A 13,597-nucleotide genomic window follows, 5' to 3' on the forward strand; every position below is an offset into this window, starting at 1 on the left:
CCCCAAGCAACAGAAAAGACTTCGGCAAAGTTTTAGGAAGCTGCTCTTAGTTCTAACCCACTCTTCATAGGACACCTGTCAAAAGCATATAGTTCCTTAGCAAATTGCTCGCAAAGTCTTGCCTCTAACTTATGGGGTCTGAAAAAACTAAGACCCCCACAGTTCATTTTATAACATGGCACCATCTTGTGCCATTGTGGTGCCGGCTATGCATTAATATATCCACAGGGTACGGTCTAGTCTCCTTTGTTGCCAAGAGCATGATGAATTTTTAAAAAAGGGGAGGGGGGGCACCTTGTTGGCTCGGTCAGTAGAGCATGCAACTTTTTCTTTTTTTTATTTATTTTTATTTTATTTATTTTTTTTAAAGATTTTATTTATTTATTTATTTGACAGAGAGACAGCCAGCGAGAGAGGGAACACAGCAGGGGAGTGGGAGAGGAAGAAGCAGGCTCCCAGCGGAGGAGCCCGATGTGGGACTCGATCCCGGAACGCCGGGATCACTCCCTGAGCTGAAGGCAGACGCTTAACGACTGCGCTACCCAGGCGCCCCAACTTTTTCTTTTTTTAAAGATTTATTTATTTGAGAGAGAGAAAGAGAGCGAGTGCGAGCGGTAAGGGGCAGAGAGGGAGAGACTCTGACACAGGACTCGACACAGGGTGATCTCAGGACCCTTAGATCATGACCTGAGCTAAAATCAAGAGTCTGCCACTTAACTGACTGAGGCACCCAGGTGCCCCTGCGTATGGGACTCTTAATCTCAGGGTTGTGAGTTCAAGCCCCACCTTAGGTACAGAGCCTACTTAAAAAAAAAAAATTAAATTAAATTAAATTTTTAAAAATTAAAAAAAAAAAAACGTTGACTAAAATTACAGTACAGTTTGTGGCTCTAAAACAAGGCAAAACTAAGCCATGGCCTTGATCTGGTTTGTGTATCACTAACAACTGAGCTTAGCCAAAAAGCAGAATATAAAAACCCATTTCAAAAAACAAAAGGTGGGCATCTCTATTGCCCAGACCATGCCCAAAGCTGGGATCTGGGCTATCTAATCTTGGAAGCCTGAATTCAGAAAGCCCATCAGATGGGCAATGTTTGCCAATCGCACAGGAGACTTTTTTTTTTTTCCAGAAATGAAAAGGACAAAGACCAGTTTAATAGTTGACCCTAATTATGTACCTGGCAGAATACAAGGTACCTTCAATTCTAATCCTGGTGCAATTTATAGAACAGAATGAACTCAGTTTATTACTAAAGGTGATTGACATACTTAGGAAGTGTAACAAGATGAATGGGGGGAAAAAAAGCTCCTGAAATCAATGTCTGTTGAATGAATATTATGTTTGAGTAGCCTAATGACTAATAAGCCTTTGTTTTCATTGTCTTTTCCTGGCAATATATTGTTAGGGCATAACTTTCTTATTATTTCCCTAAATGACACAGTTTGAGTTTTACTCAATTGTCTTCATTAAATACTGTCAAAGTGGCACAATATCCAGTTTTCAGCCAAAAGGAAAAGATCTATTTTAAGTCAGGAAATCGTACCAGCTACACTGGAAACTGAACCTGCTTTCCCCCGTTTCTCCATTTAATTCACAATAGTGGCTACGGTTTAAAAGAACTGCAATCGTTTATTTGACACCAAATTTACTCCACTGTAAAAATAAATAAAAGTCTCCTTTCTGAGGTGGGAAATAAAAAAGCTTATTTTAATATCTAAGGATAACCCAATATTAGATTACATGTTTGACTACTACTCAAGTTTTCATTACTTCCCTTTCAAAAGAGCTTTCACAATTTATGTTAAAAGACAACAAGGAGGAGGGAAGCTCAGAAGTTATGGGAGTCTTAACTCACCAGGCAGGCTTCTGTGGCTCTGTTCTGGGTGAGAAGGGTTTGGGTTTTTTGTTTTTTGTTTTTTTTTTCAGATAAGAGATTCAACCTATTGAAAAGTTATCTCAGTTAACAAATACAGTCTAATGCTGGACAGGCTCCAAATGGATTTAGAGATGGCATATAAGAGCATTTCTTTTTTCAAATAATTTGCCTATCACCCACATAGCCAAAAGGAGGGAGTTCAAAAGTGTTATCATCCAAACACACAAATGCAACATTTTTAATCTCATGCAACATTTGCTGCTCCAGAAAGTCAGACTTAAGGAACCATTCACTGAAGAAGCATTTTTACTCTCAATCGGCCCAGCACTTAATGACCCAGCACTGTTTCAGAATTAAGAGATACAAAGGAAGTTGTGATTCCCCCTAAGTCGATGGAGAGAAAAGAATAGAACACACAGGAAAACCAGAGGCAAAGCAATCGTGTGGGGTGTAAAGAACTAGGCTGCCTGGGTCCCTAACCTAGTCTGCCACTGACCAGCTGCATGACCTGAGCTAGGCAAGTTCCTTAACTTCTTCACTCCTCAGTTTGTAAAATGGTGATGATAGTACGTATCTCATAGAGCTATTGAGAAGAGTCAATGGTTAAGCCCATGTAAAGTATTAGGAAGGACCTGGCACAAGGTAAGCATCTCACACACCTTGACTATTAGCACTGTTAGCTGTGTTAGGTTCGACGGTCAGGCTATGGGCTCTAAGGAGGAAGGAGCAGAGCCGGTCGGTAAAAGCTGAAGCAGGGAAGCGTTCCTGGAATTTGTGGCACTCAAGATGGATCTGAGAGCACAAGGAGAATTTAGAAACTCAGAAGCACCCATTCCAAATGAGGGGAGCCATTACCACAGAAAGTCACAGATGGTATAAAAACCAGGAGTGCTTAAACATCGACAAGGAAAATTCGTAGTTCATTATTTTGGTACCCTCAGATTAACTGCAGGCGGGGGACGCAGGGAGAGGCCTCCAAATACTTGCTGCAGTACTCCTGGATTAATTAGTGTTTCACTAATTTTTTAACCTGTGTACTATGAGTGCAAACTCACTTTGAAATACTCAGTTCTCTCCTTCTAGAACAGTGGAAAGGATGCCAGAAAATAAAAAGGTAAACTTTTTTTTTTCCTGCAAAAATAGCCTGCTAGAGTGGAATGTAGGTCACTGAAATCAACTTGCATCTCATCTGCATCCGTCCCTCTTTCAGTGGGGGTACTAAGTGGTGGCCTGGAGGAACCGGAGGGGCAGGGGACACTTCAGACGCATCCTTCAATTCCAATCTCTATCAGCCGCCCTCAGCCACTCTGAACACAATCTACAGAAAAAGACAGTACACTCGTGAAGCAAATGTAACCTCAAAGGAGGTATCCTCCACCCCAGTCTGCCCCACCAACCAGATGCCACATAGAGCCACATAGAGAAACTGCCCTCCTTACTGATTTCTTAAATAGCACCTGTGCAATCAGACGCCTCTAAACTGAGCTCTCGGGAAAATCACTAAGAACAGATTCTGTGAGTGTTTAGGATACATACTCGACTCATTTGGAAGATTTCTTCCATTACCGAGTTAGAAATCGTAATGCCAATATAAGTGACAGTAGTCCACATCCCTTATTCAAAGAAGAAAAATCACAAAACAGAATAGAAAAAATTTCATTTTGACTGTGCCCTCCCTAGAATTTAAAAAGTTTGCTAACCTAAATTGGCAAAGTTGCTTTGTTTCCTGCAGTAGAAGGATAGCCTTAAAACTTGGAAATACCAGGAGCATGACATGAAGCCAGGGAGGGCCCCACAGAAGTTACAAGCTCTGTGATTATTTCCTGAACCGAACACCTAAGGCCGTCAGTGGTACCAAGCTTTGTTGGAAAAGCTTGTTTCCCCTGATCCAACAGCTGTAACTTTTTAAGTGATTTCACAGAAGACCTCAAGATTCTCAAGCCAAGCCACTCTTTATAGCATCCCCAAAATATTTACACAATGAAACACTTTCAATCTTAACCATGTTTTGTTTGTAAACACCTTATTTGTTCTGATGACCATAGCACCAACACTAAAAGCAGCCTTTTAAACAAAGTAGCTCGAACAAAACCACACACAGACACACAGGCATTCTTAACACCCAGAGCCTATCCACAGAGCAAGAAAGCCAGGATTCAAATTCCTTGGCACCGACTCACTAAGCTCCTGTAAGCACCACCCAAGGACACGACCCACTGCACCCTCGCTACTATCACGCCTCCTTACTAATTTATACTTCTAAAAACCCACAGAATGGATGATAACAGAATGTTACAAATACTGGACAAATGTTTCCTACCCCCATTTCTTCTTTCACATTAGCCAGCATGGGACAACTGATCCTGTTTTGGGGTACACTTGACCCCAGATGAGAGAGCCATTGTCCAGCTCCTCTACCCAAATGGTGCCTCTGGTACCAGAGGTGGCCTGGCAAAGCCTCTAGTTATCTTTGCCTTGGTGTCTCTCTTTCTCTTCTGTCATACACCTCCTGGGAAAGTTATCTGGGTCAAGGATAGTACAAGAGAAATCTAGAAATATCTGCTTTGGAGTAATAAGAATTGTATTAAGAACTGTAACAAGAATTTTAAGGGGGGGGGATGTCTTCGTGAGTGAATATATTCCAAAAGCAAATAATTACAAATACATCTATTTCAAACACACGGAGGCCTTTTCTTAGTTCAAGTTATGTGCTACATGGGAGTTTTTCATCTATGCTGAGATGCAACTACTTCACAGAAAGCTACAGGAAGATTACAGTTGATGCCAGAACTGTCAATGGAAAGAATGCAATCTTGAATCTCCAATCATGGTTCTACTATTTACTCAACAAATATTTATTAAATACCTACCAGCGGACAAACACTAATTGCTAGAGAGACAGGGAAGGACCAGACAAAGACTCTACCCTCAAAGACCTTAGGGGAGTGGGGAAAAAAGCCGCACATTAGAACTGCTGTCAGACTTATAGGGACACAAAAAATAAACAGATACTGACGGAGATTTTCAGTCAATGGTAAGTTCTAGGACAAAAATAAAGAGTGACAATTTCTGATTCTGTTTCTCATGAGAATGTAACCACCCACTTAAAACAAGATGATGAATGTCAACCACCTGGCACTCAGCATCCCCAAGCATTTACCTGCACACGAATGCACACGCATACACACTCACAGATACAGCCTTCTCCCCCCTTAACTGCAATATCTGTGATAATCCACCTTGGTATGTAATAAAAGCAGAAGGTAAACAAGATATTTGTGTAATTCTATTACATTTAATGCAATTAAATTACAAATAACTGTATTCAAGAATCTATAAAAAGGCAAAATCTAAACAATTCTAAGATACAAGGATAAATAGAAGTCCAGATACAGGGAATATACTAGTAATATTAGAACTATTATTATAAATAGTAATATGGCTGCCTTGCCCACTTTGAAGGGCTGCCATGAAGAGCCAGGGCTATTTTGCCAGTCAAGTGATACAACTAAGGCTCAGAGATATTAAGCCAAAGCCACAGTGTCAGAAGCTGAATTTAACTCATCTTCAGATTATTTTGAGAAAAGACAATGACCATGTCCTTCGTAGAGTCACAAGGTTTTATAGGTAGAATCAACTTTGGGAAACCCTCTCTATTCCTCCCCCACATTACTACTGACCGAGGTCCCTGGAGGTAAAGGGTTAACCGCAGGGTGGGGTAGCCAGCAATGACAGAGCCAGGGCAGGACCCAGGCCTCCCAGATCCCTGCCCAGTCTGCTTCATTCTCAAGGACCTGCATCCTTTAGGCAGGCGGCAGGCTTTTAGATTTTATGAGAACCCCAAAGGATGATACTGACTTCCATAATTCAAGCTCAGTCATTAATCGTCCCTATAAACTTCCAGAGAGCTGCACCTAGAGCAAATTGATGCCCTTTACTGGTGGCCAGAGAGCTCTCTTCATGCAAAACAGAGGACACGCCCTCCTTGAGAAAGCTGCCTCTAACACTGTCAGGTATTAGGAAAATTATGCATCTAGCCTGAAAGGCAAAAGAGATCATTCCATTGTAATTTTCAGAGCTTGCCTCAGGCAAAAGGCTCCAAACGATTACTTCCGGAGAGGGGAGAGTCCAGGTACCCGCACACGAGAGGGAAAGGGGTCCTGAACTGCGTCCAAGCTACTTCTAAGAGAAAGGCGAGAGGCCTGGGCTGTGAAACGGGTGAAGAGAGAGCAGCTGGGCCCGGAACGAGCATTTGACCACACCCACTGGCCACGCCCTCCCAGCTGCCCGCAGAGCCACATCGAATTGAAACAGCAGTGGGAGCAGTTAAGATTCCGACGGCAGGAGTCGCCATGGCAACGGGATTCATCTTGCAGACAAACTCCGCTTCAATTTACTGGGTCCTTCCCCAGTCTTAAGCAACTACCAACTCCATAAGAGCAAAACGGTCACGGGTAGCATTTGCTCTTGATGCTCTCCCGCTGGTGGAGATGGGGTGGGGGACAGAGTTGGAGGAAATAAAGCGTAGTTATCTATTCCTGGGCCTACTAAGATATTTTTTGAAGAGGGGGAACAAAACACCCCAACGCCAGGCTGTGAGCCACTTGAGCCATTCGCGGGGTTTGATGAATGAATGAGTATACGAAAGAATGAGGGTGCTAGGGAAAGGAAATCCTGAGGACAGAGTTCTCGGGCCTCGAGCGCGTCTCAAGTATAAGGGCAAGCCCATCACAAGCACCTGGATTTTCGACACCAGCTGGTTCCTATTGCCCAGCCCTCCTGCCCCACAGAGAGCCTCATCATTAGATTATTCGACACCCCGCACCGCCTTACCACCTCCCAGCCCAAAACTCTGGGCAGATGCTTCGCCCCCGCTCAGGTGCTCTTTGTGGCGGGAGCAATCAGAGAAGGGGAACCAAGATGCACCTTTCCCAGGCGGAGAGGCGGGAGCGCTCTGCGGCGCCTCGAACCCGCTTCGCCCGCCGCGCAGCCTCCCCTCACTGCTGTCCGCCAACACCCCCTTGCTCCTTCCGCAGCGCGGGTTTCCCTCCTCTCCTGTGAGACCTTTACCTTCCAACTTTCTCGGAATTAGTCACCCCGTCCCTTTCGAATAAAGCTTGAAGTGAGAACTGCAAGGATGTTTGGGGTTCTGCTCGGAAGCGGGCCGGCGGGTAAACGAGTTCCTCCTTCCCCGTCGCCACCTCCGAGTCCACCACGCCTGCCTCGGAGCCTCCCGGGCCAGCAGCTCCCGAAGGCTGCAGGGCCCGCAGCCCCCAGCCGAGGCCACGACCGCCCCCCCCCCCGGCGCCCCACCGGCGCAGCCTCGGGAGCCCGCAGCAAGGCGGCGAGTGGTACCCTGCCTGCTCTTTTGGCATCCCAGCGCCTCAGAAAGAAAGGAGGGAGGGATCCCTGTCCTCGGGGGCGCCTTCCTCCGGGCTCGCCTTGCTTTTCGCCGCGCTTGCAGCCATTTTCCCAAACCCAGCTTGGCAGCCGGGAGCTGTCTAGGTCCCGTTCCCACCCAGACCCAACCTGAAGGACGGGTTTAATATTTACCTACTGGCCCTGGGGCTCCGAGGAGGCAGCGGGAGGGCGCGCGGCGAACCCAGCTCTGGGCCCGAAGAAGCGCGCCCACCCCCGCGCCACCGCGCGGTGCTACTTAATGAATGAGTGCGGCGAGCGAGGCGGCACGTCCCCCTTACCTGAGCAGCCCCTGCATGCTGGAAAGGCGGCTCTGCGCTCCGGGTACAATGGGATCCGGTTAAACAGTTTCCTTCACAGCCGCTCGTAGGTTACCAACTCGCAGGTGACATCACCCTCTCCTCGCCTGATAGGATACAATGTGGCGCCCACTGCGCATGGACTCCCCAGTCGGACCCGCACACCCCTGGGAGTTGTAGTCTGAGTCTCACAAGCACAGCCCAAGTAGCTACGCTAACTGGGGTCACAGAACTACACTTCCCGAAGTATTCCTCGGCCGCTTGGTCCCCTCCCCTTGGTCCCGCCCCCGCCGGGACCCGCCCCCTCCCCGCCCTCCAGCCTTGCAGTGTTAGCGGTGGTCGTTCAAGAAGCCCAGTTGCGGACAGCGCGGGCGAGGGGGTGGGGGGAGGGCACCCTGCGGTCGTGCCCTTTGACTTGACCTCCACTCTGCCCAGTGCGGGCTCGGAGGGCCACCAGGGGTCCGGCGCTGGTGCGCAAGGGCCAGGCAGCTCTGATCAACCCGGCTCTTGGCCCCAGCTGGAAAGAGAAGATTAAGCCTTTCACTACCGTCCTTGCGCGTAGAAACTAATTAATAGGACGCACTGGTTTCTGGGTTAAAAGCGGTCCTGGAATTCCCCCACGTCCCCGAGGATGAGACGATGCAGGCCCCGAAGAAGAGAAATCCCCGTGTGACCCACTTACTACAATTCACCTTTCTGTCCTCTTTCCTTCTCCCATTTAACGGAGTCCGGGTGACCAACCAGAACGCAGGCAACAGCTTAGTTGGCTGAGCTGACGGAATAACGGAGGCTGTCACTAATAGAAATGCGGTGTAATAGACAGACAGTCGCGGCAACCCTCCATCAGGGAGCCTGCTGCTGCTGCAGAGATAGTGCTATCGCGCAGCCATGCTTTTGTTCTTCGCTGCAGCTGGCTTCCCGCTCTGATGGCTCTCAACTCCCAGGAAGACGACCTCCTTGTCTGAAGTTTTAATAAACAACACATATGTATATATGTACTTTTAAATCCACAACACTCTGCCCTCATTTTCCATACCTTTCTCTCAAATATTTTTTAAATGACTTAAACCAAACAACAGCGTGCTGTTCAAGAATGCCATGATCTTAATACAGCCAAATGTTTAGTTAAAGGTAAGCAAAAGGTGTGTAGCAGAGTTCTGACCCTTTAGGAAGATTTTATTTTCAATATGTAAAATTTTTCCGTGACATTTTTCATTATTCAATGAATACCAAGTACTATCAGAAATTAACACTGAGAGCAAATCTCCAGGTGTCTTTTTAAGTGGATAAAAGAAATCGATGCATCTAGTTATTCCAGTTGTAAAGGCAAATTATAATGGCACTTGATGTATCTCAATCACAAATAAGGATCAGCTCACACCCTTATTTCCACTGGCAAAATCTCTAAAAGACTGTACATCTTGTGAAAAAAAAAAAAAAGTTTGCGATTAAGATTTCAAACAACTCCACCTAATTATTGGTGGAAAGCTTATCACTCTTATTTTTTCATTTCATTATGCAACATTAACTTGGGTTCAAGAGAAAAATATTCATGGAACTGTTTGAGAATCTCAGGAGAGAGAGAGATGCTTTGTTTTGCTGAGAGAGGAGTTTTAGTGCTGAATTCTGATTTTCTTTTAACAAGCCTATTCCTTACAGACCAGACACATTTTTCTCCACTGAAGGAAGATAACTTTGAATGTTCTGAGCTATTCTATCCATTTCAAATATTGTGTTAAATGGAACCCAGACAATGCAAATGTTCCCTTGGCCATCAGATCAAGAGTATAACTGGTGATATTCTAGTTAATGGGTACGCTTAATGTATTGCAGCTCATTGTGGAAAAATATTCAGAAAGAAACTTGACCTGAAATGACTCGAAAGGCTCTCCAGTTTTATAACTGTGTAAAGCTTTTAGATGGAAACATAATCAGTGAGCCTGAAATTTATTGAGTCAATAAATTGGATGTGGAGACTTTCTATAAGGCAGGGCTTATCCTTATAGATAAAAGTATATTACTGAGGGACACTCTGAGGAGTAACTTTATAGGACAAATCACTTTACAGCAATTTCTCTTGGGTCTCTAGCAGCAAAGGAGAGGATGGAGCCTGCCTGCAGAAAAAAATTCCATTCGCAATAGCAATTAATATTATAGGACTGTGCCAGGTTACACAACTCCTTTCCATAAGTAAAAGACATCCTACACGGTAGACTCTATGCACAAAAATGTGCAGATGTGCACATGTCAGCTGTCCTTCTTATTCAATAGATATATCAATAACAGATATAGAAAATAAGGTGTTGTATTTGGAAGCATTTTTCTGTAAGTGGTGATGGATTTGAACTGATTCCTGCACAGTTTCATTGGTAACCAGGGAAACAAAGATGGCTCCTCAGCATCAGAAATGCAGTCTGTGGACCTGGGACCAGAGGAAGATGAACAACTTCTATCCAGACAGAAGGGAACTGTCTCTGTCTTCCTCTCTATGAGACACATGCACATACATTCACATACACTCATTGTGTTTGTTTGTATTTAATTCTAAGTGACTAAGTAGTCTCATAAGACATCAAAAACACCCACTCTGTCTAGCTTAATTTATATGCTCAAAGGGCTTCTTTGCTTTTTTTCCTTTTCTTTTTAAATGATTGCTGTTGTTCTAGAATGATCTTATGAAAGACCCTGTCTTACCCCATAATCGTTGCCTATTAATTAGGAAACTGTGGGACTACTGAAAATAGAGTTAATTGACCATCTACAGGTGGAGGAGGGGAAGTTGTCGTGGGGTATTTTGCTATCTTTCAAAATAACCTCTCTCAGTTCTGGTTACAAGGTCTTACTCTACACATTGGGTTTTAGATAAGGGAGGAAATGAGATATAAACAGAGAAAGAATTTTAAGTTTGTAGCTTTGCATGTGTTTTCACACAATAGTTTGATGTTTGGAACAACTGAGCTTATGTGCTGAGCCCAGGTTTGGGATCATGCCATTTTACCGCTTTTGAGCAATGTGACCTTTTGCTTATTCTGTGTTGCTTACCCTCTGAGCCTCAATTTCCTTATTCTTCCAATGGAGTTAACAGTAAAACCTACTTCACACGGTTTTTGAGCATTAAATTAGATGAGACACGTAAAAACGCTTCTGCCATTGAAAATTCAGATGCTGGTTCTTGTTATCATTTGCAATTTTCCCCTGAAGATTATCTCAAATGTCAACTGTAATTATGAAACAATAAAAAGCTATTTAAATTTTTAAAAATTTGTTCTTAACAAGAAACTATTAGAAATTATATAGCGAGCACATATTATCTCACTAACCTGTAAGCAGACGAAATGTACTTTGGAAAAAAAAACAAAAACAAAAAACCATGAGAAATCCAAATTGAACAGTGCTGGTCCTTGGCTTGTTTTCAGATCCATGCCTTGTCCTTCCCCACTGTCCCAAGCTGTCCTCACTATCACAGGCCATCTTCCGCAGGCCTCTGAGCGGAGAGAGGCACTGCTGAGAGGTTGGAAGCAAGAGCAAGTGTGAGACCAGGGCATTTCTCCATGTCCACTTCCACAGAGTAGCACTGGGTGATGTATCTGGCAAGGGTGGCAGCATTTCCCACGTTGGGCCGGTCCACGGTGGTTCCAGCTTCTTCCAGCCTCTGTTAATGCCACCTTCTCCCCTTGTCTGTCCCTCCAGCCTAGGGGTGGAGGTCACTTCCTGCTGTTGCAAATCTCTCATTGCATGTTTGGCTTCTCAGACTTTCTATCACCCCATGACCAATTCCCTGTACTGTATTATGTCTGTTTTAAATACTTAGGATGTTCTTTTTTTTCCCCTGGCAGAACCCATAACTGATATACTTGTGTCTTACAGTTCAAGTTCTAAGTTCTTGTATCTAAAGTTGTGTCTAAGTTCTTGTGTCTAATACTTATGTCTAAAGTTTTAGGGGCAGGCAACAGAAACTTTTCTATGGCCAGTTGATGGAAAATAATGAAAGTAATAGGATTAAGTGAAAGGAGTAAGTAACCAAGGCTCCACCTACCAGCTTAGAGAACTGAAACAGTGATAGTTTGTGGAACTTCTCTCCAGAGCACTGCTCCAACGGCCCTCAGTCTCCACATCTCTTTGTTCCAAGTCACAAATTCCTGAGAAGCTGAGAGCCCTATCTCAGGGTGACTATCCCTGAGTTAATTATCTACAGCAGTGGTTCCTAAAGTGTGGGGCCCCAGACCCGCAGCACCGGTATCACCCGAGAACTTGTTATAAACACAAACGCTTGGGCCCCATCCACAGACCAACTGGAAAAGAAAATGGAGGAATGGGTCCCACAGTCTGTGTTTTAACAAGTCCTCCCGCTGATTCAGACCCACATGAAAGTTTTTGAACCACTCCTCTGTAGAGAAGATGACAAGATCATGTGGCTTAGATATGGTCACTCAGGCCCTACCCTGTGTCTCTGGGAAGACTCCCAGAGAGGAAGAAGTGTTATGAACTTGGCAGGCACCCCAAGAGGTGTTGAAGAAAGCTGGTAAATCTGTCAAGGTCTTCACGGTAAAATTTGGTTCTTCCTGAGGGAGAGGACTTTGGAGTATTCTGAGCCAACTAATCAATTTAGTCACAGCAAAGTGACTTGGAAAAGATTGATTTCACTGTGTTTGAGAACTTGGAAAAGTTGAAAAACCAGCATGGGGCAGTACAAGGGAGATGCAGTCGTACAGAAATCTAAGAACAGGAACATTAATAAGATCGGACCACAGTAAAAGCGGACATGGAAATAGCTCCAGCCATTCAAAACTCTTCAGACCAGTCTCATGTGAACAGCTCTTGGGAATTCAGAAACAGAAACTCTCCTTTGAGGGGCTCCTGGCTGGCTCAGTCAGAAGAGCATGTGACTCTTGACATCCAGGTCCTGAGTTCTAGCCCTACTTTGGGTGTAGAAATTACTTTAAAAAATTGAAACTTTAATTAAAAAAGAAGAAGAAGAAGAAGAAGAAGAAGAAGAAGAAGAAGAAGCAGCTCTCCTTTGACTATCTTAGCTAGGATCCCTATACTAGCTTATTTATAACTGGCTTACGCTCGGCCCATCTATGAGACCTGTACTATTCAATTCTGTAGCCACTGGCCACATGTGGCTATTTAAACTTAAATTAATTAAAATTAAATAAAATGTAACACTCACTTCCTCAATCACAACTGCCACATTTCAAACAATGAGGCTACATGAGGCTAGGCTACCATATTGGGTATCTCAGACATAGAGCATTCCTGTCATTCGAGAAAGTTCTATTGAACAGTGATCCTCTGTCACCCTACGAATTTTCGGATCCTGTCATGCTGAAACCCATCTTTTTTTCTATATCTTTTCCAGGTCGAAGTCCAGAGAAGGAGAGAAAACGAAAGAGAAAAAAAGAGAGAAAAGAATCTGATTGTTCCAGTTCGCCATTGTAAGCCAGATCATGCCATAAATCATTGACTAGCATGAAAAAGGCAGATAACCCAACCAAAAAAAATGACCAAAAATCTTAAATAGGCACTACACATACACACGTACAAATCCCATATCCAAATGGTCAATGAGCATGTGCACGTGTGAAATCATGAAATTTCAATTGAGCACGTGGAAAGGTGCTCAAACTAATTAGTCATCAGGGAAATGTGAATAAAGGCCACAGTGGGATATTACTACATACCCATCAGATTGGTTAAAATTAAAAGGACTAACTATATTAATGATTGGCAACTAAATCATACGCTGCCAGTGAGAGTAACAATTTGAATAACTGCTTTGCAAAACTCTTTATTAGTGCCTGCTGAATGTGAACATACCCATAGGGTATAGCTCAGCAATTCACTCCTAGGAATATACCCAGCAGGACCATGTTTATGTGTTCATCAAAAGACACATATTTGAATGTTAATAGCTATGCTATTATAGCCCAGGGTGGCCAGGCCATATTTGAGATATACTAAAAATATTGTTGATTTGTCTAAAATTCAGATTTAACTGGA

General features: G+C 44.1%; 1 protein-coding gene across 1 annotated transcript in view; it reads right to left on the reverse strand.

The window, feature by feature from the left end:
* The window catches only part of DAAM1 (dishevelled associated activator of morphogenesis 1), a 162,299-nt gene extending 154,604 nt beyond the window's left edge, over positions 1-7,695 (reverse strand). Inside the window, exon 1 of the mRNA XM_040641825.1 lies at positions 7,577-7,695. The gene's annotated coding sequence lies outside the window, so the exon portion shown is untranslated. The remainder of the gene's footprint in view (positions 1-7,576) is intronic.
* Positions 7,696-13,597: the final 5,902 nt, after the last annotated feature.

The sequence above is a fragment of the Ursus maritimus genome, unplaced genomic scaffold (assembly GCF_017311325.1).
Source record: "Ursus maritimus isolate PB19 unplaced genomic scaffold, ASM1731132v1 scaffold_25, whole genome shotgun sequence".
Classification (NCBI taxonomy): domain Eukaryota; kingdom Metazoa; phylum Chordata; class Mammalia; order Carnivora; family Ursidae; genus Ursus; species Ursus maritimus.